Here is a 23,949-nt window from a genome sequence, read left to right on the forward strand (position 1 = left end):
CAAAGCAATGGGTTGAAGAAAGTCACTCAAGTTACATGTCCTCCAGTCGCATCTAGATGTTTTCAAGTCACACATGGATGCATACTCAGAGGAATAGGGCGAAAGATTCCATCAGGACCTACAACTGTTAGAAAAAAAAGATGGACTACCAAGTACAGTATAGTGGCGACTACATCTGGGGTTGATCAGAGTCTGATGTAAGCTGCGAGAGAAAAAGTAGGAAAAAAAAACACATTTTTAGACACTGTGAATATCTTTCCATGATGTGTAAGTGTTTTAACCTACAAAAGGGAGAGTAGGAAAAAATACATATTTAGACACTGTGTATGCATTTTTATGACGTGTAAATGTTTTAATGTACTTACATAACTTCTGCACATTTGCTCAGACCCTGTATATGTTTTCTGCCTTAATATAGGAAAAACTATTATTGTAAACTCACTTATATTGTACAAAACGAAGATATTTTCTTGAAATTAAGAAAATCGATGCCATATCTCTAAAAACAATTTCACACATGGGAAATTGATGTTTTCTTGTGTTTTGCAACATATTGAATTAGAAACAGCAAAAAAATTAACTTAAACAAAATCATTGTTACACAGTGTTATCAATCCATATTTCATTGCCTGTTCTTTTAGATTGTTAATTGTTTCTATCAAAGCCGGTTTTGTTCTTGCAGTTGTTATTATTATATCATCAGCATAAGCTATACATTGCCTTAATTTTGTTGTAATGTTTCCCCTCATCTCCAGTTTCTTCAATATAAAGTCTATAACCAAACTAAATAGTGCAGCTGAGTGCTGATCACCTTGTTTCGAATACTGAACTTTTCACTTATCTTATTGGTCATCTTTATTTTTGCCTCAGTGTTTCTTAATGTTAGGGCTATTAATCGTATCATTTTATTAGGTACTTCATAAAATTTTAGACACTCAATAATTCTGTTTCTACATATTGCATCAAAAGCATTACTGAAGCCAATAAAGATGTTATATAGGTCAATATTAAAATCATGGCATTTCTCAAATATTTGTCTAACTATAAATATATTGTCTACAGCTGATCTGTTAGCTCAGAAACCCATTCGATAGTCATCCAGTTTGTTTTCTATTATTTTAACAAGTCTTTGGTTTAATATAATGGCATATTTTTATATGTTATATTTAATAACATAATACACATTAATCTATCTCCTTTTTTAAAGATTGGGCAGATGATTCCTTCATTCCATTGTGTTGGTAACTTCTCTTCTTCCCATATCTTTGTCATCAATTTATGCAGTTCTTGTTTGAGCATTCTTCCCTTATATTTTATCAAATTCGGTGGGATGTTGTCTGATCCAGGAGCTTTATTTGTTTTCAGATTGTTAATTATATGACATACCTCATTAAAACTTGGTGAGGATACTTGTTGATCAGTATCTATTTCCATTCCTAAAATTTGTGTTATTTCTGTTTCATTAGTATTTATATTAAGGAGTGTCTGGAAGTGTTCCTTCCATCTATCCAGTACCTCAGTTGGTTGCATTTATATGTTGCCATCGGCACTTTTACATATCATGGGAGACACACTTTGCTGACATATGAAATGTTTAAAATCCATTGTTATTTTGTAACTTTTTTTAAACTAAAAAGCCAGTACCAGGCTGGCCTTTTCTTTTATCTGAACCACTATAATATAGGGTAAAATCTTTTTTATTTATTATGCCATTTCCACTCCATCTAATTTCTTGCAATGCTATTATGTCTAATTTGGTCTGAGTTATTTGTTCTAATAGTTCTTGCATTTTTCCCGGTTTTAGAAGAGCAGTTACATTCCATGTTCCAATATTTAATTTACTCGTGTTCCTTTGTCTTCGCCTTAGTCCGATTCCATTTTTCCTTCTGACTTTCGTTTGTTGAGACTTTTTAGCAAATTCTTTTTTACAGTGATAGGTAGCTGGCCTAACGACCAACCCCCCACCTGGAGGGCCAGGGACTCTGCTGTAGGGGTTACCATTCCTTAGCATTGGTTTCCCGATTAGGCACCGGATTTTCGCCTTTGGACTTCCCTGGGGAGATCGCTGGTTCTTCAGATGTTTACCTGAGTTTTTGTAGATATCTTTCCAATGCATAAGAATATCTCACAGGTTTATCAACCAGCCAAAAAACTCACCGGATTACCATGTGTTGTTGTTCTACATGTCGGGGCTTTTTTATCGACTAGCCAAGTCTAGATCCGCCATGCTTTTTTTATTGGGTTATTTTACGATGGTTATTTTATGGTCCACCACCGAAAGTTACCCAGCATTTGCTCGTATTGGGTTGAGGGAAAACCCCGGAAGAAAAAACTCAACCAGGTAACTTGCCCCGACCGGGATTCGAACCTGGGCCACCTGGTTTCGCGGCCAGACACGCTGACTGTTACTCCACATCTGCCATGTTCAGTATAAGCAGGGTCACCTCTTGCAGGATGTGGCACTTCGCCATGCATGGACGGTCTTGACTATAGCATCCTCGGCAAAAAGATCTTGCAATTGCCTCCGCTTAGCCCTGGGTAGATGAGGATCCCAAACAAAGGTACTACCTCTATCATCCCCTTGACTCTGTTAATTATCAACATTCGTTTTAAAGCAAGTACTTGAGAAACAGACATTTATTCCAATTATTCAGTGTCGAATTAGGTAATTTATTTCTATTGTATTATTATTTGAAAAAGTTTTGACCCTTACAGAGGTTTCTAATCTTTATTTTCAATCAGTACGGTCTTACTACATGACTGACATAATGTAGTATGATAGAGAAAACTGTGGAATTTCAACTGTCTTCTTACACCTGTTCCAGAGAAAATGAAGACACATGCAAAGAAATATAATTTTTTAAAAACCAAATACACGGATGAACACGTGAGAAAAATTGTGTTTATATTCAATTGTTATTATTATCAAACACTTTCCCTAAACAGGGATTGCCTAGAAGACAAAGTACACCATTTACAAAACAAATTTTGAATTGTACATATTACATGGATAATTTGTTAACTGCAGTCACAACATTAAGGTTCATCTCCTAACCACAGTATAAGAAGAATTCAGTCCTAACTATAATGAGAACACAGCCAACATAGTATAGAATGAGTTTCACCTTTCAGTTACAAAATTAATAAAAGAGGAAGAAAATCTTCAAGCCAAAGAATTTTGAAATTAATATTCTCAAGAAAAGTAAAGATTTGTGATTTTTATACTGATAAACATCAAGTAACACGAATGCAGTGCGTGGCTCTGTAACTGCTCATAAAATGTAAGTTATATCAATTTCTTCAAAAAATTTAAAAATATGTTTTAAATATAAAATATGAAAACAATATTTAAATTTCCTTGACGCCAGTTGACTATATTTTAAAATCAGGTCGAAAGTACTCGACCCAAGTACTATCAATTTATTGTCTTCTACTCATTAGGTAAAGTAATAACTGCCTCCCATTGGACTCAGTATACTCTCCTACACTAGATCCATTTTTTCATTCTCTATGGAATTCACATTCATCTCTCAACGTGTAACAATGCTGTCTTCAACAATGTAAATGACATATTGGGTCGCCATTATGATTTTTTATTTCATTTAAGGCACGCAGAGATAACGTTTTATGGAGAGTACATGTATTGAAGAGCTCGGTTCGATTCCCATGGGACAACCAGGATGAACCTCTTCCAAATAAAGGTAAGCTTCCTAAGTTATATTACGATTCCTACTTGAAAACTGCAATAATAAGTAGGGAATAAAAACATTTACATTTTGTAGCGGCAATGGCGATTCTAGGAATAAATGTCTATATTATTGGGGGCTGATAATAAATTAAGCCTCTATTGGACAGGCACATTTAGAAACACTACCAAACGCATGGCGCAGTTTAAAAATCACTGAGAACAATGAGGTTTTATAGTTTTAATACATGATATTTTTTTTGACCAACCTGCCTTATCAATAAATACAAGCAAAATAAATCGCGCAATGCAGCGCTTCTGAAAGTTTGGAATTCTGTGAATCGTAAATTGTATTTAAATAGTATTTTAAATTTGGAGAATACTGCAAAATATATACAAAGTCACGAAAATACGAATCAATAAAAACATGAAAACTCACCAATTAATATAATATAGGCTAATCGTAATATTACAAAAGAAATATTAATAATTACATTTCATTATTATTAATATCATTAATACTATTAAAGGTCTAAAAAGGAATGTAATATCAGTTTCATATCTGGATTCTCTGAATATCCATGAAAACAAATTACCGAAATAGGCTAAATGCAGAAGCAATAAGGCTACAGCTTTCCTTCCTAAGGGTGAAACCACAGTATTTCTGTTCAGAAGAGACCAGACAAAATGAGTGAAAGACAATTGTGTAATACATCATTTTAAAGCTTCAAAATCTCTATTACTTAGATCCATGAATAATTTTGCAAAAATGTACAGAATTTTGAAAGGGAGCTTGAAAATGTTTCCAGTGGTGTAATTTTGTGTTATGTATGGGACAAAGTTTAAAAGGGCTTAAATTTTAAATAATTTATTTGAAATATTTCTACCTGTGTTTTTAAAGACATACATCTAAACTGACATTTTATTTTGTGCCTTGGCATACTACTGCTCAAAACCCATCATTTAACATACAGTATACATTTACAGAGTTTATATAGACCCTACATATTTATCACTGGAGTTTAGCATTTGCAACAAGCTTTTTTCCATTCCCTGTGTCACGCATTTCTGATGAACGTCTCTTTTTAAATGTTTAGAAATATCATATTCACCACTGAATTCATCTCTACAAACCTTACACTTTCCAAAATATTCGTTGTTTCCAATGTTAAAAAACAAAAATTGTAAATGTAATTTAATTAAATGAAATAGTTACTAAGATCATACAAGTGATGTTAATTTTCTAAAGGAGAGACTTTTTGCGTCCCGCCTCAAATCGAAGCGGGACTCAGGATTTTTATATGAAAATCGGGACATCTGGCAACTCTGTTGAAGTCTCTTAGTCGTACTAGAATGTGAGTCAACTAAATTTAAATTGAAGTCCCCCATGATTGTAACGTTCTCATATTGCGGTGTTACGTTTAGTAAGGGGATTTCGCTGCCTATCATAGCTCCCCAAGTGCATCACGATGCTGGACACCCATACACTGGCAGTAATTTCATGAGAAAAGTTCTTCCCCCATGAGGACTCGAACCAGCACGCATTCCGTAACTCGAGTCCTAGGCAGAAAATAAGAAAGATTGGAGAAAGCTGAGTTTGCAGTAAAATACCTGCCCTTCAGCAGGACACTAAATGAATTAATGAATTATTACAGTGGGTTGGGGTATAAAAGCAGCCTTGTTTAAGTTACGCACCAGTACTAAGCTCAAGTTAGGTTACTTGGTGATGGCTGCATCATATGCAGGATTATTTTCCAATTTAATTTTGAATTGTGATAAAGTCCGGCAGTCTCTGACGTCATTAGATAACGAATTCCAGATGCGAGGTATTTCTTACAGTAGGTTATAGAACAAGCTTGTGGCCTAATGATGTGGTATTCATAAAGTTACAATATTACATAGAAATAAAGTAAGAAATCATACGCGCAGAGTGGAAATTACTCGTACTATTAAAATATTTTTTCTAGGCTATCTTGTCTTGAATTATCAGTATGAACTTTAAAATTGATATCATAAGGTTAGTTGAGCCATTTGAGATGTAGGTATACAAGATGGTATTAGAATGCTATGAACGATGGAAGCTAGAAATGTGTTGTGAATTCCATAGTTAAAATTTGTTACGCAGTGTTATCGAAGTGGTCTCAACGATGACAGAAATTAAAATGATATGATATGTTTATTCCACCAGCTTACATTGGTCGTGATGGCCCTTCACATTTCTGTATATGGTGCCATCATAACATTCTGCTTACGCTTTTTTAAATATCCGGCTATTACATATAAATGACCCAGATCACTTTTTATTACGTCACTCACCTCTGTTTCCCTCCCTTCTTTTTCTATTAACCCTTCCCATTCCTAGTTATCTATCTTATTCTAACTAATCTCATTTAACAATACAATCACTTTTCTCAACCTCTTATTACTTGTTCCCAACTTGTTTACATTAGTTGAACTCTTTCATAGTTGTTAACTTATTTATTCACTTGAATCACTAACGTTCACTGACCACTTATTCTCATTAACCTACTCTGTATATTTTCAAACGAAGAAGTTTCATTACATTTCCATTCCTACTTTTTTAATTATATTTGTGTCACTACTGACGGCCTTATCTCTACCAGGTTAAATAAATAAATACTAAATACTAAAAAAATACTAAATAAATATTTATTATCAATCTCCGATTATTACTTGTATCTTATCCTTTTTCACTATCATCCCCTTGCCTTACTGTCTTTTCTGTCACCATCACCATTTTCACTTTATCACTTTCCTAAGTTTTGTCACTAATGCATACCATTTTCACTTCATCACTTTCCTATGTTTTGTTACTCATGCACCAACCTCTTAAGTTATAACTTTTCTGTCCCTTATTTTCTTCCCACTGACATAACTCTATTCGGTGTCCCTAATATTACTTCATCCCTTCCAGTTCTTGCAGAAGTTTGACTTCTTATCTTAGTATCTTCTTCATCTGTCGATCCCTTTTGTAATTGCTGACCCATATTTGTTCTTCCAGCTGGATTCACTGCACTCTTTTTGCTGTTCTCAGCTCCTGTATGCCGTCCTTCTGTTCTCCCCTGTCTGCCTGATGGCGTCATCATAATTTTAGTGCAAGCCTCTTGTTTCTTCTTTAATCGCTTGTTGACATCCTCGTCTGCTGCTGTTGCTGCACTGTGCAAACTCTGGTCGCTGGCCTCTCTTCCTGGCTCATTTGACTGACTGATTCATTCCATCGCTTGCTATTATTTCCTATGTGATGACCTCTCCACCTTCTAATTTTTCAAATAGTTCTCCCTTCGTATGTTTCATTATAATGTTCCTTATCTCCTCTTTCATTGTCCCTATCTCTGTATGGTTCAAATTTTCCAAACAGAATTCCACATCAGACATCTCCCCATTTATATAAATTTGACTCCGTATAATCTAGCGAAATGACCATTTTTCCTTGCAGCCTTCATAAAAGAAATCAATATTCTTCTCCTGCATCTTACTTCATATTCAAAATCATGTTCCAGTCTAATATTTGAGTTTATTAAGTCCTTTAGTTTGTTCAAAATTTTTTCTTTTGCCATTACACTTGAGAATTTAACTAGAGTAGGATTATTTCCATTTTTCCCGATTCTGTATGCTTCTTTTATTTGTCCATCACTCACATCAATCCTGAACCAATCCCAGCACACTTTCATCACAATCTCGTATGTTTCCAATGCCTGTTCCTCCTCCTTTTCCTCGATTCCAAAAAATATTAAGTTCTTTCTTCTCTGATTTTCTTCCAGATATTCACCTTACTTTTCATTAGGTCGTTTTCCTTCTGTAGAGTTTCCAACTTCTTATAGATCTCTTCAATGTTTGCTTCCAGGTTTATTACTGCTTGGCTATTATCTTCACTGCTACGCGATGTCGGTGTCAATGCCTCTACACAATATTTCTTCACTGCCGAACTCCCTCCGCTGTTCGCTGTGGACTGAGAAATTGAAATGTGTTGAATTCCATAACTACTTGTATCCCACTTGGTCTAATCACTTGCTTGGGTCACGTAATCCCGTAGCTCATCATGAATTCATTTTGCCTTAATATCATCTTCATTCCACCAATTCAGTCGACGCTAAGTGATCTCGTTAAATAACAGACTTACAAGCTGCCGGAAAGGAAAAAGAAAGGGTATACATTTTATCTTTCCACGTTTGTATGTGGAAAGTTCCACTGTGTGTACTGCATTTTCGGCATTGCCTGCAATAGCGTGAAAAGAAAAAAATACGTGCACATAATTGTAATCAATCAGCCGGAATGTAATCAAACTCACATCCCAGCACACGAGTCCCTTTTCCTACTCCATTTACGCCGGTTATCACCAGCTGTGTTAAATTACATTCCAAATTTTAGGCGGCGTTTACAAGTCTTTCAGAACTTTCGAAAGAATTCCAGGAATCTTCAAGTAATTCACTGATTCGATTATCGAAGTTTCTTGCAGTATTGTAGGTTTACAGAGACATCTTTTTGTGAAAGAGAACATTTTCAGAGAAAATGAACTCTCAATCTTTCATAGAATCCACTCATTCAGGAATAAGACTAATTTAATTGCGTCAATCTGTATCATGGGATATCTCACTTTATTTTTGTTCTAAAGTGAGACAAAGAGCCCTTAAAACTTCACCATCGTCGATTAAAGTTTTACCATTTATTGTTCCACATTTCTGAAATTTTCTAGGAACAAGAGGAGCCATGTGGTGGGAAGGCATCAACGCCGACAATGACCTGCAGCCCATGGGGTGAGACCCTTTAACTAACCCAGTCGAACATCAGGATTCCAGACAATGGAATTAATGATGGTGGACTAAACGTTTCGCCAACAAGGTAAGACCTTGCGGCTTTCATCTTCTTTATTAGGTCTAATAATTGAATTAGCATGAACTATTACTCCAGAAATATTCCTGGTCCACATTGCAGTAGCAGGAAACTGAGGGTTTAAGATTATTTACCTCTAGAAATGTAAGGCTTTGGCTTTGAGAAATATTAATGTTAAATTATTGCATGTTCATACCATCTTGAACGGGCAATTCTTCTTAATTCTTGAAATTAGTTAGTTGAGATTTCTTGATAGTTTCTGCGTTCAAATTGTGTGAAAATATGTTGATTATTAACGATGTTAAAACAGTATGTTCTTCCTTATAGGGGTTTGTGTCTTTCGGAGTTTAGGCAACACCAAGACTCAAGGGGCTTTAGTAGCACAATCAAAATTATCCCATGCATACCTGTGTGCCTTCCACTCTATACAAATATAAAACTTGAAGTTAAAACTTTTTTTTTCAGAATTCTATCAGTCCTATAGTTATTACTTTAATAAATTATATTCAGTTCACGAGTTTTCTTTGTATTTGTTTCACAACTTCTCTTATCACTGCATAAATAAATAACATTGAAGTGTTAGTTTGCTTAACCCCTTCAGGCCTGATGTTCCTACATTATACTGTACATTGTTTCTTTTTTTCTTTTTTGGAACGTTTTCGATACTTTTAAATAGGCCTATTTTGAAAAATTCAGTGTCATAGAAATGGAGAATATTATTTTTTAAACATTTCTATACCTGAATTAAAAATAAAATTTAAAATTTTGGGGCCCCAGGGGTCAAAATTGTTCCTAAATTTTGATTTTCTGTGAAGACTTGATTCGGGAATTTTGGATCCCCAGAATAATTATGTGACCAGTTTTTTTTTTTTTTTTTTTTTTTTTTTTTTTTTTTTTTTTTTTTTTCAATTTTTTAAAACATAAATTTAGGTCTGAAGGGATTAATCTTGATAGAAGTTTAACTTTATCTTGTCCCTGTTTCACATCTAGTTATTGCGCAAACTAAAAATTAATTAATAGTATTTGTGAACTTAAAAATTATGTCGTTCTAATAATCTTATTATTAATGTAGACAGAACTTCACGTTTATTTCTTAGCATGTAGCCTATGTATCTAATGTCTACTCACTTCACTTTAAGTGATTCGGATTCCGCATATTGTGGATAGATGGCAGGACTGTGACCCATTTTCTAGACTTGTGTCTATCGCCTAACCCATCAAAAGCTTCCACTTGAGTAAGTAGTTATAATTTCACTCACCAGGTGGCAGTGGTGTTAATACAAAAAACCAAGGTCGGTGAACTGTCGGTCGCTATCACTCTCACAGGTCCCTTCATAACAGCATTTAAAGAGACAGTCAAGAGGGTTGTAAATCTGTGACATAACCATGGCAACATTGTCAACCCTCAGCTTGCACTTTCTAACGATAACCAAGTCATTTAAAGATCTATATTTATATATTTGTTTGGGTTACATACACACTGGAGGAGTAAAGGCTTAGAGGTAGAACTCTCACTTCAATATCCCATCTTTTTTTTTTTGTAATTCAATGATTGTTTCTTTGTAGAATATTTCAGTCCAATTTTAAAGAACGTTATTAACGAATACACATTGCACAATAGGTAGCCTATATTTAATTTATTTTACACGACAATTTCTGTTTCCGAGCCTCAAAATATTAATTATATTACTGGTGAACGACAGAATTTAAATGATGCATGCAAAATGTATTAAATTTCTCTTAATAACAGTGGAGTAGAGTGTGTACTAAAACTAATTGATAATTAATTTTATACAGGATTATAAAATGAAATTTTGTAAATGAAATTTTAGTGAAATGGTTGAGGATGGATTGCAATTGCAGCGGAGAGTAAAAGTATCCCAATTTTAACACTGATTGTACAAATACAACAATTTATTTTAAGAATGTTTCACAAAATTTGAACTGACTCAAATAGTCTTGTGAAGGATGCGACGAGCAGCCATTGCTTCTGCTTCATGCGGTTTCTTCTTTTGACGTCCTGTTTCTAAAAAATGTTCGTGCTCTACTAAATAACTTTAGTAATTCCAGGTCTTCATTTGGAAACTTTGTCCTCAAAAATCTAAATAAGCGGCCTATTACATTCCTTTTACTCTTGACTGATTTTTTATGAAATTTTCTAAATATTATTTCACATTCTTCAATTGTTGCCATCCACTGAGGAGAGGGATGAACCAGTCCAATACGTGTAACGACCTCTATTCATCCTGGAGATTGTTGACTGGAATTAGCATTCGAAACAGCACTTCTGTTGTTACATTTTCTAGCAATATAACCAGCAACATATCTGAGCAATTCTACTTCTTCCCTTTTCATTAGCTCTGTTGTGTCAATTATATCATCAGTATCCACTTCTAATGAGTTTATTTCCTCAAGGATTTCGTTCACGCTTTCATGAGAAATGTCCACAAGATCCTGAAAAACTTGCTTTGTTATTACTCCACCTGAATCTTCTACTGGGGCACTTGTAGGGTGGGGCAGGCGACATCCTAATATTAATAGGCGCAAAAGATTTTTCACTTCCACAGTTAGATGATTATTATAAAAATGTCCCATCCCACGAATTTGGGAAAATAGGTTCTCCAGAGCGTCCTGATTGAGTTTCCTGGTCATTATAGAATCAATTCCTTTTCTTTTGAATCGCTATACAACCGTTTCAAGCTCTTAATAGAGGTAAGGAAGCCATTCTGAAAAGGTAGAAGACTATTTTGCCTCTGTTTCCTACATTCCTTCCACTTGTTCCTTGTGGGATCTTTCGGAATTCCTGAATTCATTACATCTGTGAAGTCATTTGTGAGTTGAAAAAAATTCATGAACTTACTCACTTTCGGGTACCAAATATTTAATCAGCACAGCAGTGTGATGCGAAAAAAGTTCCATGGCTGGTGCAACTCTTTGCCCATCATTCTCCTGCACGGTAAAGTGACCCCCAATGTAATTTCGGGAATAGCTGCAACTCCTAAGAATCGGATTTAATAATGCGTTCAATTACATTTTTTGCTATAATTGTGTCTTTCAATTGAAACCCACTATCAATAAAATGGTTCCTTAATAACTTAATTAGGTGGGGCAAATATTTTCTTCCGAAGCAGGATTTGAAAAGCAGGTCTGATTTACATTTATTTCTAACTCATTCCACAGTCTTCTGTTGCCGCCACCCAGATCAGAAACCATTGCAACTACTCTGAAACCTGCTACTTCAATTTCTGTTATAATTTCGAACAGTAGCTCTCTGTCCATTGTTTTATCGAAATCATAATAGATGGGCTGCTTCCACTCACCTGTCAATCCTCGGATCATTACGATTTGAGCACTTCTGTGAGGGCCCAATATCGAATCATCCTCGTGGTCGTAACAAATGACACCATTGACACTCAAGTCATCAAATAGTAACACTCATAACTTATCCATTTCGCTCAAAGACAGTCCCTGCTCTTTTAAAATTTTCAGTACCAGTGTAAGAATACCAGGAGAAAAGGGCAATTTTTTTTTGTCCAACGCTGCAGGGTAGCAGTGCTTGGTAGAGGAATTCCCACCTGTGATCTCAAATGATTGTACAGTTTATCACTGATTGCTCTCTGAGCTAATGCAGGGATTATGTCTTGTTCTTCCCTTCTTTGCTTTCTTTCCCCGCTATAAGCATTTTTATTTGCCCTGGAGTGAATACTTTAGCTAATCTAAAAAAAACAGTCGAAAACAATCTGAAAGAAGAAAAAATAAATTTGACTTTGAACTAGCTCAGTTTTATTACTATTATCAAAGGAGGAAAATTGTTCGTCATGTAATATCTTCTTCTAATTCAATTGAATGTAAACTCAATACCTCAACTGTTTCCGATTATGTTAATAACCAGTTTGGATCTACAAATGATATTCTAATGGAAAGATATAACCTATATGTTGATCTTGATAACTTAGACCAAGAAAGTATACTAATAACAGATACCGACGTCATCAAAGCTTGTAGGAGTATACGCCGGGAGAGGATGGAGTAAGGATGAAAGTTATAAGAGAGCTTAAAATATATAAAGCAATTTCTTACCTCGCGACATACATGTTTCGTTGGAATTATGTCCCACTCCCTCTCAAGCATGGTCGAACAATTTTAATTTTTAAGAATGGTGACCCAGCCGAAGTTAAAAACTGGCATCCAGTCACAATTTTCTCCTTAATCTGCCGAATTGTTGAAAGAATAAATGACACCAAATTTAGAATGTTTCTCTGCCTTAATTCCAACCGACGAGGATTTATGGCCACTCCAGGAGCTTACATTAATTCACCGATTTTGAATGGTTGTTGAACTGATTCCAAATTGAAACATAAAGATTGTACAGTAGTATTCTTGGATATAACACGAGCTTTTGATAATATTTCTCATGCTCACATAGAACAGACTCTTCATACTTTCCCTGTTCCTTCTAAATTGAAAAATCTCATCATTGCTTTGCTTAAGGGCAATACAACTAGTGTTTCCATCAACAGAACATCTAAAACAGGACAGATCTCAATGCAAAAATTACTTGCACAATGTGCTCCTCTTTCTCCTATTCTTTTCAATATGGCACTAGATTTTCTTTTAAAAGAATTGAGTGAAAAGCAAGTTGTAGAAGAATATGGTTACACTATCATTCCTAACCTTGAAAACATATCAGTGCTAGCTTTTGCTGATGATTTAGTTCTTATAAGTCAAAATGATAGTGCTGCAAAACATCTGACAATGTTAGTCAAGAACTCACTTGCAAAAATTGGACTGCCGATTAATACTGATAAAAGTAAAGTAATTTCTCTTCACCAGGTCAACTCTCTTCTCAGCCTTTAAGTTAATAGATGGGTCTATAATATCCTGTCTGACTTCTATTGAAAACATCAAATATTTGGGAATCACTTTTCATGATCAAATTAAATTTAATCCTACAGAAATTATTAATAAATTGACAAATAGTCTCAACCACCTGGTGTCATCACCTTTGCTCATTCCTGATCAAAAACTGAACATTTTGAACCAATATATTTGGCCTCAGCTTATCTATCCATTTCAATGTGCACCGTTAAAGGATCTTAAATTAAAATTTCTTAATGATATTGATAAACTTATCCGTAGTTCTGTCAAGGAAATTGTTGGCTTACCGACAGATGTACCAGATGCAATGCTATATGCACCTCGAAATTTGAGAGGACTTGGAATTTTTAAAGCACAGTGGGAAGCTTTTCTTCAACATCTTAATGTTTGCAGATTATTAGTTAAAGAAGACAACCGTTATATTAATCAAACTAGGAACCTTCAAACGAAATTACTGACAGCCTTTGCCACTTACCAATTAATGTCAACGATATTGGAACCATTAATCCATGTAACATCCGTAAACAACTTCGTGTCACTTCTTATAACCAGTGGAGTGGATTACCTGGGAAAGGTAAAGGAATTACATTCTACTCTCACTGGAAAAAAGGTAACACCTGGATTAGCAATAAGAAAGGTCTATCTTGTGGCCAATGGACCGAGGCCATTAAAATGAGCACCAATGTCATCGCAGTTAGATCTCTTCCCGGTAGAAGCCTTAGCAATACCCATTGCAGGAGATGCAATGAGCGTGAAACGTTACCCCACGTGCTAGGTTTCTGCCCTCAGGGCGAATTACTGCCAATTGACAGACATAACACAGTGTGCTCAATAATTGCTATCAGATTAAGAGAACATGGTGAATACGAAGTATATGAGGAAGTTCAATGTCTTTCTACGGAAGGATCTACACGGCGTGCTGACATCATAATAATTGACCGAGATAAAAACTGGTCTCATTCTTGACCCCACTGTAAGGTTCGAAATTAATGAAGATCAACCAAAGCAGGTACATGAAGAGTAACGCGCTATTTACCTTTCATGCTGTGATGATCTCAGTCACAAATATAATATTCAAGATTGGAATGTCATTGGACTTATGTTTGGTGGGCGAGGAACAATTCCCAAATTTACATTGGAGATCCTCAGAAAATTAAAGGTTCCTGAAAAGACTCTTCAGACAATTGCATCAACCATTTTAAAATCTTTATTGAACATCATCAATTACCATCTCTATTCATCTTTATAATAATATTATAATATATAATTTTATGTATAATTGTTATTATTATTATTATTACTATTATTATTATTATTATTACTATTATTATTATTATAATGAAACTTCGAAATCCTACCATTCCACACATGAGACTGTTATCTGATTTGCGTTGTATTTTTTTTTCCAACATTTAGGCCCATCATTGCTCCGAACAGACTGTAGCCTTAAGCTTATTGTGCTACCTATGTTTTATAATATAATACCGATTCATCAGCCCTGTTAACTTGATTAAGGTATACAGTTCAGATATAGAACTCGGTTCAAAATCTTTTGGTTCTAGAGAATCTTTCCCAAAGATAAGGTATGGTATCTTCTCGAGCCAATGCATCGCAGAAGCAAGTAATGTTCTGGGCTGTTTCAGCCTCCTTCCCGCAGAATCTACAGTGTAGGTTACCTTGAAGTAGGCCCATTAAATTAAGATGCTTTTTCACAGGTGTATGACCTGTGAGAAAAGCTGTGACTGTTCTCAGCTGAAATCTGTTACATTGTAGTAATATTTCAGCTCTTTTGTTGCTTGGTCTAATAATAAATTGTTTCCCATGATTGATACCTGGTGTCTTAATCCAGGTTTTATAGTGTTGAACCTTGGACCATTTTTTAATTGCTTCTCTGACAGAACAACTAGGTATTCTGTTATATATTTTGAAGCCACTCCTTGTCTTGCATGGTCGTCAGCTTTTTCGTTTCCCTGGTACCCAGATGAGTTTAACCTCATTCTGTTCTTCCAGGTTCGAAATTATATTGAGGCAGTTAAGAACCAGTCCTGAAGTAACAATATGGTATTTAAAGCCATAAGGGCAGCCTGGCTATCCTAGAATATAAGAATCTGCTTTCCTATATAAGCTCTTCTTATATTTTCAAGAATGCATTGCATAATGGCGTATATCTGTGTTTGAAAAACAGGGGCATATTTACCCAAGGGGAAGCTTAAGCTACCCATTGGTCTGATGCCATAGACTCCTGATCCAGTTCCTGAGTCTGTGTACCTCATCAGAGACTTCTCAGGAAATTTTGGAGTTTTGTTTTTCCAAAGTTCAGAGTCAATGGTGACTGAAATTCTTTGTATAATGTCGAACAGGATTAATATGGTCTGATTCCATGCACAGTATGTCATCTGCCATAAATCTCTTGAATTCCAGCAAACCCAACTCTACATCTGAGAATATCAGTTGCTTAGAATGTTGCAGTCTCGCTTCCTCCATTCCTACTGTGTCTAATGGAGTCAAGTTTAAGAGTGCTTCCATAGCTGCAGTGGGAGTCGTTTTTATAGTTCCCATTATAGCCATACAGGCTGTTCTTTGAATTCTGCATAGCTTGATTTTGGAGTTGTTTTGAAGAACTTTTTTCCACCAAACGAGAGCTCATAGGTTATAGATGGTCTGATTATTCTAGTATAGATCCAGTGAATCATACTAGGCCTTAGTCCCAATTTTTTTCCGTACGTGCGTCTAACAGTTTCAAAAACTGTATTTGCTCGTTGTGTTATTCTTTTTAAATGTTGATTCCAGTCTACCTTAGAGTCAAAAATCACCCCTAAGTACTTGACTTCCTCAACCATTTTGAGCTTTTCACCTTTAAGAAATAATGGTCCTAATCCCTTTAAATTTGTTTATCTGGTGAAAGGTACTAAGGCTGTTTTATGAGGACTGATCTTAAGACCTTCTCTCTCTTAGGGCCACTTGCATAAGTTTCCTAATGGTATTCGTGAATTTTCCCCGAACTATGATGGCTATATCATCAGCATAGTCCATAATATCAAATCCTAGATTACTGACTTTATCCAGTAATCCATTTCACAGGATGGGTGATAATACACTTCCCTGTGGACATCCACTCATGACCTTTGCAGGGTTGTATGTACCACTCTGCCTTTCAAGATGGACTCAATCCATCTGATACAGGTTTCATCTATACCATGTTTCTTTGCAGTTGTAGTAAAAGCTTTGAAGGAGGTAATGTCAAAGGCACCTTCAGTATCAATGAAGGCACCTAGTGCCACCTCCTTTGCTTTAATTGTCTTTTCCAATTTTCGTGAAACCTGAAAAAGTGCAGTGTCTATTGATCTGCCTTCCTGATGGGCATGTTGGTTCTTGTGCAAAGAAAAGGTATTCAAATCACCGTCCTTTACCAATTTCTCAAGAGTTTTGAGTATAAATGACATTAAACTGATATGTCTTAGGGACTTCGCCAGGATCAAAGATTTCCCTGGTTTTGGTATAAATACTACCCTTATACCTATGCCTCCAGTTTATTGGTATGTGTCCTAATACCAAACTAGCCCTTAAAATAAGTATCAGTTGTTTGGACATTGGTTCTAATCCTTGCTGGAGCATGATGGGCATAATTTCGTCATATCCTGCGGATTTGTATGGTTGGAATGAGAACACGGCCCATTTCAACTTGTCATAACTAATAACACTTTTGGCAGTGCCCAGTTTTCTCTTAAACCCCGGTAATTTGGAAATTCAAGTCCAAAACTGTCCCAGCCACCAAGAGGCTCTTGTATGATTTGTGAACCAGGGAAGTGGACAAGGAGGAGTTCCTCCAATGTTTCCTTCTCTGTTTTAGTAAATTCTCCGTTTTCTAATTGGAGATTGCCAATAGCACATGGAGAGTCTTTACTCTGGCACATTCTGGTGCCTGTTCTATCTCCTCACAGTGTCTTCTCCAGGAGGCTCTTTTAGCTTCTCTCAGGGCTTTATTATATTCAGTCCATTGTCCTGTTATCTTTGCTACATTAAATAGCCTTCTCGTCTCCTTCCTCTTATTAGCAAGGTCCAGGTTCCTTGTTTTAAGAGGACAGTTTTCATTGTATGCAGAGATAATTGCATCTTGCAATTGCCCTGCAGCAATTTCTAAGTCAGAGAAATCATTACTCTTATCGTCCATCTTCTTTAGATACCTGGTTAGGTCTTCCTTGTAGGAGCCCCAGTCTGTCTTTTTTGGATCCCGATAAGATTCTTCCTGTTTAAAATTACATAATATTTCAAATTGGATGTATCTGTGGTCCAAATAACTTACATCCTCAGATACATACCAGTTTTTAATAAATGTACCAGATAATTGGTGGCCAGAGTTATATCGATAACTTCCTGCCTTCTAGAGGTAATAAAGGTAGGTTTGTTACCAATACTAGCTGTATCGAAGTTATTAGATACAATAAAATTGTACAGAGACTCACCTCTGTTGTTGGTGTTTGAACTCCCCGACGCAGTGTGATGGGAGTTTGCATCACAACCGATGACCAGATGTAAGCCCTCTTTCTGACAGCTTCTCCACATCTCTGGTGGACGAGGTAAGTCGATCCAAGAACTATCTCCCTCGGTCCCTCCTTACTTGATGATTTTATTTTTACTGCTGTAAGGTCCCTGGAACAAAGGTTTATTAATGGTAGTATTTTCGTATTATTTTTAATTATAATGCAGGTTCTTGGAGTCTTGGTGGTTCTATTGTATATCAATTCCTCACTAGCCTCCTTGAGACCTCTGATTATACCATTGTAGCACTGGGGTTCCTGGATGAGTGCTACATCGCAGGACTTATCTTTATACATAGGGCAGACAATGCTGCCCTATTGTGATGTAGATTTAATACCTGCAATACCCTCATCACCAGCCTCCCAGTCCAATTTTTTAAAGGTGATCCTCCCAAGGCCCCAAAAGGCCTTGAAATCTCTTTTTTCCAGTTCCTTGTACGAGTGGAAGTCAACTGATAAGCCAGCATTTGCTCCTTCTCTCCCACCTTCCGACTCATAAGGAGCCAGTCTTCAGTTTTGAACTCAGGATTTTGTATCCTGAGTCTGTTTTTAACTGTTGATAGTTCAACAGTTTCTGGTCACAGGTTGTCCATAGGATTCCCTGTACAAATCTGCAGCTTTGCAGTGGTGTTCCTTCTCCAGTAGTGGCTTCCACTGCCACAGTTAGTTTAGTCTGAACCAGGTCAGCTTGGTATCAGGATGACGTTGACAGACAACTGCCATCTTGATACCCGCAATAAGACACAGTCTGCTCCGCAGTGAAGCTCCTGTGATTTTTGGGATGTTGTTTGACGGAAGTAGAGGTGCTAGAATCCTGAGTGGGGCCTTTTAAATCTCCCACTGAGTCCTGCTATTTCTTTTCCTTTTGGAGAGGTATTCTTGTGCGGTTTTTCAACTGTCTAAGTACCCTCTTTCATTTTTTTCTCTTTCAGGAGTTTTTTCCTTTGAGTTCCTGAGAGCTTCCCGGACTGCAGTCTCGTTTTCTCAACGCCTGTAGCCAAGGACTCGACAGCCTTTTCTGAGGAAGTACTGCCAAGTCTGCCGAAGTGGCTCCTTGGTCAGTTTCAGTTAGTTTGATTTCTGTACTTGAGTTCGTTTAGATCCCACGAGTCGCCAGTTTCTCGGAGACTCCATTAGTGACACGTCCCATGTGCCATGCACCCCATCGGCATGGAAACGCATAACACTTTAGGGTTGGCGAGTTTGTTCACAGTCTGTTATTTGATATTCAGAGACAGGCCTGACCAGGCCTAGTGATTTCGCACTATTCCCAGTGCAGGTCCTCGGCTATCCACCACCTGCTGGCACGTCCGATACCCACTCAAGGTTGGGCTTTTATAGTAGGGAGCAAAGATATTGGCGGGTCGTACATAGCACATTTTTGCACGTACCACCCCCTCTCTTCTGACCTGTCCATTGGGATGACTGACTGACAGTGTGTCGATGCGTTCGGGTGTAGTTGCTTGCAAGCCAATCGTTGTGTATTGAGAGAGTAGTCATCGTAGCTGTTGTCTGTTCACTGTGCACATATTCAAACAGTAATTTTCAATACTAACAGTGGAATTGCTTCTGTGCCTAGTTGAGCGACATGTCTAGAAAGGGAGCGGATACGCTGAGCCAAGTGAAAGGAATTATTCATAGTGTTTACGAATACTTAAAAAAACTTTAATTAATACAACAAATTAAAATTTTCGTAATATAATTGAAATTCTGGTTATTAAGAGAATGAGGAAAACAGGAATTAGGTCACTATAAGTTTAAGTGAAATATTTTAAGATCTGGTAGTATATTGGCAGTATAATCATTGCAGTGAAGTAAAAACCATTGTGTTATTATTATTATTATTATTATTATTATTATTATTATTATTATTATTATTAAATTTGCACTGATGGATTTCATTTAACATAGCATTACTAGCCATTGTTAAGTCAATTATATTATATAAAATAAAACCTGGGTACCGACACAATACTATTTACAAATTATTTACATCGTCAACATTAGTGATTTTACTCACGTGACTGTCTTCATCTTTTCTTGCAATCCTTGTCTTGCTCAAAAGATCTCTGGTCACTGCTGTCAGTTGGTCACCTGCTGTGATTCTTCCTGCCGGAAGGTCCCTGTTGACTTCCTTTGTCGCAATCCCAGGACCCCTGCCATCATTTTTGGCCTCATTTCTGAACAGCTGGAGCCATTCATCACGACTTCTACTCTTTGTGAAGCGGATGACAATAGACTCGTCTTCCCTGGCCTGGATGGTATGCGATGTGCTACGCTTACATCATGTTGCACCAATTCACTACCACCTATGACTTCCGATATTTGGTCAATGACTTCATAAGTTGATTGTTCATCGATCTCCGGAACTCCAAATAGCATTATATTGTCTCTGCGTGTGTACTGCTGCAGATCACTCACTTCCTGTTTGAGATGGTCATTTTCTTGCACTAGCCTCTTCATCTCCTCCTGCGTGGACTTGAGTCCATGTCTTGTGTGCGCCAATTCCTCTCTAAGACTGTCGAACTTGGGAGATATGAATTCAACTGATTTTCTTAGTTCATTCACCTCAAAATACGAATGCTATTCCATATCAGTATAGTAGTTATAAAATCATGTCGCATATTGTATACCAGTAATTTGTATGATAACAAATGAAGTGTTCACATGTGCTGTTATTTAATGAAATAATTATCATGCTGCGCACAGAAATTACACTAAATACTGACACACAGACAGTGTTTATATATAAACACTATTTCGATGTTACAGACTTTAGGTTACATAGCGAGGAGTGAAAGATGTTTCGGAAGCGACCCTTCGAAGAACGTTTACAGCTAAAGTAGGGGTGGAACGTGGGTTGGGTAGTATGAAGGGGTATACCTCCATCCGCCAATATTCTTGCTCCCTACTATAGGGGTTTGTGGATAATTAATATTTGCCAGGGACCCCCCAGCCCACTGTTACCTACTAATATAACCTTGTCAGTGAAGACATCGTGTCTCTAGAATGGTATGTTACAATTTTGAAGTTATTTTCAATGATATATGTACGTTTTTCCTTCCGAGTGTGGTGAAGAAGTGCCAATGATTAATAATAATAATAATAATAATAATAATAATAATAATAATAATATTGAATTTAAATACTATTATAGTCACAATCATGCCATGGTATGAAAGAAAAATTACACAACCTCGAGCGGGAATCGAACCTGCGACTTCCTGTTCTCCGGTCAGGTGCTCTACCACTGAGCTATCGAGTTTGTCTCATGCCAAAGACTTGGAATTATCCTTTCATACTGGCGACTCTGTTATAGAGTACTGTCCATAGCGTCTGATCTAGTCAGCAATGCTTATGGGTGTGAATAATAATAATAATAATAATAATAATAATAATAATAATAATAATAAATGGACTACAAGAATTCTAAGTTTGTACAATATGTTAAAAGTGATCGAAAATGGAAAAAGTTTGAGAAACACAGGCATAATGCATTACAATAAGTTTACAGTTATTATTAAATTTAATTCAAATTCAAGTAACTGTTATGAAAATCTTCACCTATCTCTAATTTAACAGGAATATATTGTGCGAATGAACAACTACTACGAAATGTTTGTAATTTTTCATCCACGTTATGAACTCACAATATCAAAGGCCTTAAAGGTGGCCACAGGTCCCTTAATAACAACTAAATTGACATGAACTCATCTTTCTTCTTTGGAGCTACTATTATCGAAGTGGTCTCAACATTGACAGCAATTGAAATATATTGAATTCCACAACTGCTTGTATCCCACTTGGTCTGATCACTTGTTTGGGTCATGTAATCCTTTCATTTTGCCTTAATAACATCTCCATTCCACTAATGAGTCGATGAGTGACCTCGTTAAATAACAGACATATAAGTTGCTGGAAAGAAAAAAAAGTGCATAGGCCTACAGTTTATCTTTCCTCGTTCAGATGTGGAAAGTTACACTGTGTACTGCATTTTCGGCCCTGTTTCCAAGAGCGTTGAAAGAAAAAATATATGCTAATATAATCAGTGAGCCGGAGTGTAATCAAACTCGCTTCCCCAGCACAAGAGTCCCTTTCCCTATTCTATCTATGCCTGTTGTCACTAGCTGTGTTAAATTAAATTCCAAGCTTTCCGAAAATTTTATAGACGGCTTTTACAAGTCTTTCAGAACTTTCGAAACAATTCCAGGAATCTACATGTAATTCGCTGATTCGATCATCAAAGTTTCTTGCACTATTTTAGGTCTATAGGGAGATCTATCTGTGACAGAGAAAATTTTCAGAGAAAGTGAACTCTGAATGAACATAGAATCCACTCATTCAGGAATAAGATTAATTTAATGCATCAATCTTTATTTTTGTTGGAAAGTGAGCCAAATTACGACATTTATAGCCCTTAAGACTTCACCATTGTCGATTAAAATGTTACCATTTATTATTCCACTTTCTGAAATGTTCTGGGAACAGCAGGAGCCCATGCAGTGAGAAGGCACTGACACTGAGAATGGCATGCAGCCCATGGAGTGAGACTAACCCAGCCGAACAGGATACCCAACAGAAGTAATGATGGTGGACTAGACATTTCGCCAGCAAGGTAAGACCTTGCGGCTTTTATCTTCTTTATTAGGTCAAATAATTGAATTAGCATGAACTATTACTCCAACAATATTCGTGATCCACATTGCAATAGCAGCAAACTGAGGATTTAAGATTGTTTACGTCTAGAAATATAAGGTTTTTGCTTTGAGAAATATTCATGTTAAATTATTGCATTTTCATAATGTCTTCAACAGGCATTTCTCCTTAATTCTTGAAGTTAGTTTGTAGAGATTTTTGATAACTTGCATGTTCGAATGTGTGAAAATATGTAGCTTTTAACGACGATAAAACAGTAGCGTATGTTCTTCCTTATAGGGTTTTGTGTCTTTTGGAGTTTCAACAACACCAGGGGCCAGGTATGGTGTTGTACATTATAAATAAATTCTCTAGTAAGTAGTGAACATACTAGAGTTTCTATTCCACAATAGACTCCTCTACAGCAGTATTTTACCACTCCATACTTACAAATTACCAATGAAGTTTCCTGATTGTGTTCCACAAAAGTACTAGTATATTAACTTACTAGTGAATTGTCAAATATTAGGAGACTAATATATTACATGTACTAATGCGATTTAATTATATTTATTTCATAATATTAAGATATATTTTGATAAATATGTGCTATAGAATATCTTCTTTTCTTGCTCCTATTTCATTCAAAAGAAACAATTTCATCTCCTTTGACGCCATTTCAATAACTTTGCAGTGTTTGTAATTTCGCAACAATTAAGTTTGAGGGTGAAAATCATTATTATAGTAAAGGCAGAAGAAATAGGCGGGTTTTTGGTCTTGTGCGGAAACTACTCACTCCACATTTTCCCCAGCGGTTTATGACCTGAACAAAGAGACCTTCCTGTTGCTGCGTTCGAATGCTAGTTGTTGACAAGTGTTCGCCTGTGATATTACTATGTTAGAGCTTGTTCGAAAAAATATATAACACAATAAACAGTATTTTGAAATACTAATCATCCAGGCAATAGCTATCATGTTTCAGTGGAGCCCTGTTATCAAAAGTCATTACTAAAGGTGTTATTTATCAAGTTTGTTGTTTCTTGAAAGAACTTAAAGTTTGTGACGACATTAAAAGTGTCAACACAGACAGCCACTGCCAAGGAGTGTGGTGTATCTCTACAGTGGTTAAGAGAATCTGTGCAGAACGATTTTTTAGTCATATTTATTGTGTTATTTCTTTTGTTAAGCTAAGCCATTCTTAAGTGTGCTTCTAATACATAAGTATTTTTTATTACGATACTCCATGTTACAATAACGTGTATGGGAATGTCCTCCGTCAGTAGTGTGACACGATTTTTATTATTGTATGAAATTTAGCAAGTTATTTCTTATTAATGTCATTTACCAAATGTATGTATATAC

The 23,949-nt window shown here is 36.2% G+C and overlaps 1 protein-coding gene and 1 long non-coding RNA gene across 3 annotated transcripts in view; one reads left to right on the top strand and one right to left on the bottom strand.

Moving 5' to 3' along the window:
* The window catches only part of LOC138691583 (uncharacterized), a 32,906-nt gene extending 14,281 nt beyond the window's left edge, over window positions 1-18,625 (bottom strand). Inside the window, exons 1-2 of the long non-coding RNA XR_011329917.1 lie at window positions 18,291-18,625; window positions 17,878-18,064 (exon numbers count right to left, since the gene is read on the bottom strand). This is a non-coding gene — a long non-coding RNA (uncharacterized lncRNA). The remainder of the gene's footprint in view (window positions 1-17,877; window positions 18,065-18,290) is intronic.
* Window positions 1-23,141, top strand: part of LOC138691580 (uncharacterized) — a 30,393-nt gene extending 7,252 nt beyond the window's left edge. Inside the window, exons 2-5 of one of the 2 annotated variants that reach the window (XM_069813688.1) lie at window positions 3,608-3,701; window positions 8,400-8,545; window positions 22,441-22,567; window positions 22,888-23,141. The gene's annotated coding sequence lies outside the window, so the exon portion shown is untranslated. The remainder of the gene's footprint in view (window positions 1-3,607; window positions 3,702-8,399; window positions 8,546-22,440; window positions 22,568-22,887) is intronic. The other variant, XM_069813689.1, reaches the window with a different exon arrangement.
* Window positions 23,142-23,949: the final 808 nt, after the last annotated feature.

The sequence above is a fragment of the Periplaneta americana genome, chromosome 16, assembly GCF_040183065.1.
Source record: "Periplaneta americana isolate PAMFEO1 chromosome 16, P.americana_PAMFEO1_priV1, whole genome shotgun sequence".
In the NCBI taxonomy this organism is placed as follows: domain Eukaryota; kingdom Metazoa; phylum Arthropoda; class Insecta; order Blattodea; family Blattidae; genus Periplaneta; species Periplaneta americana.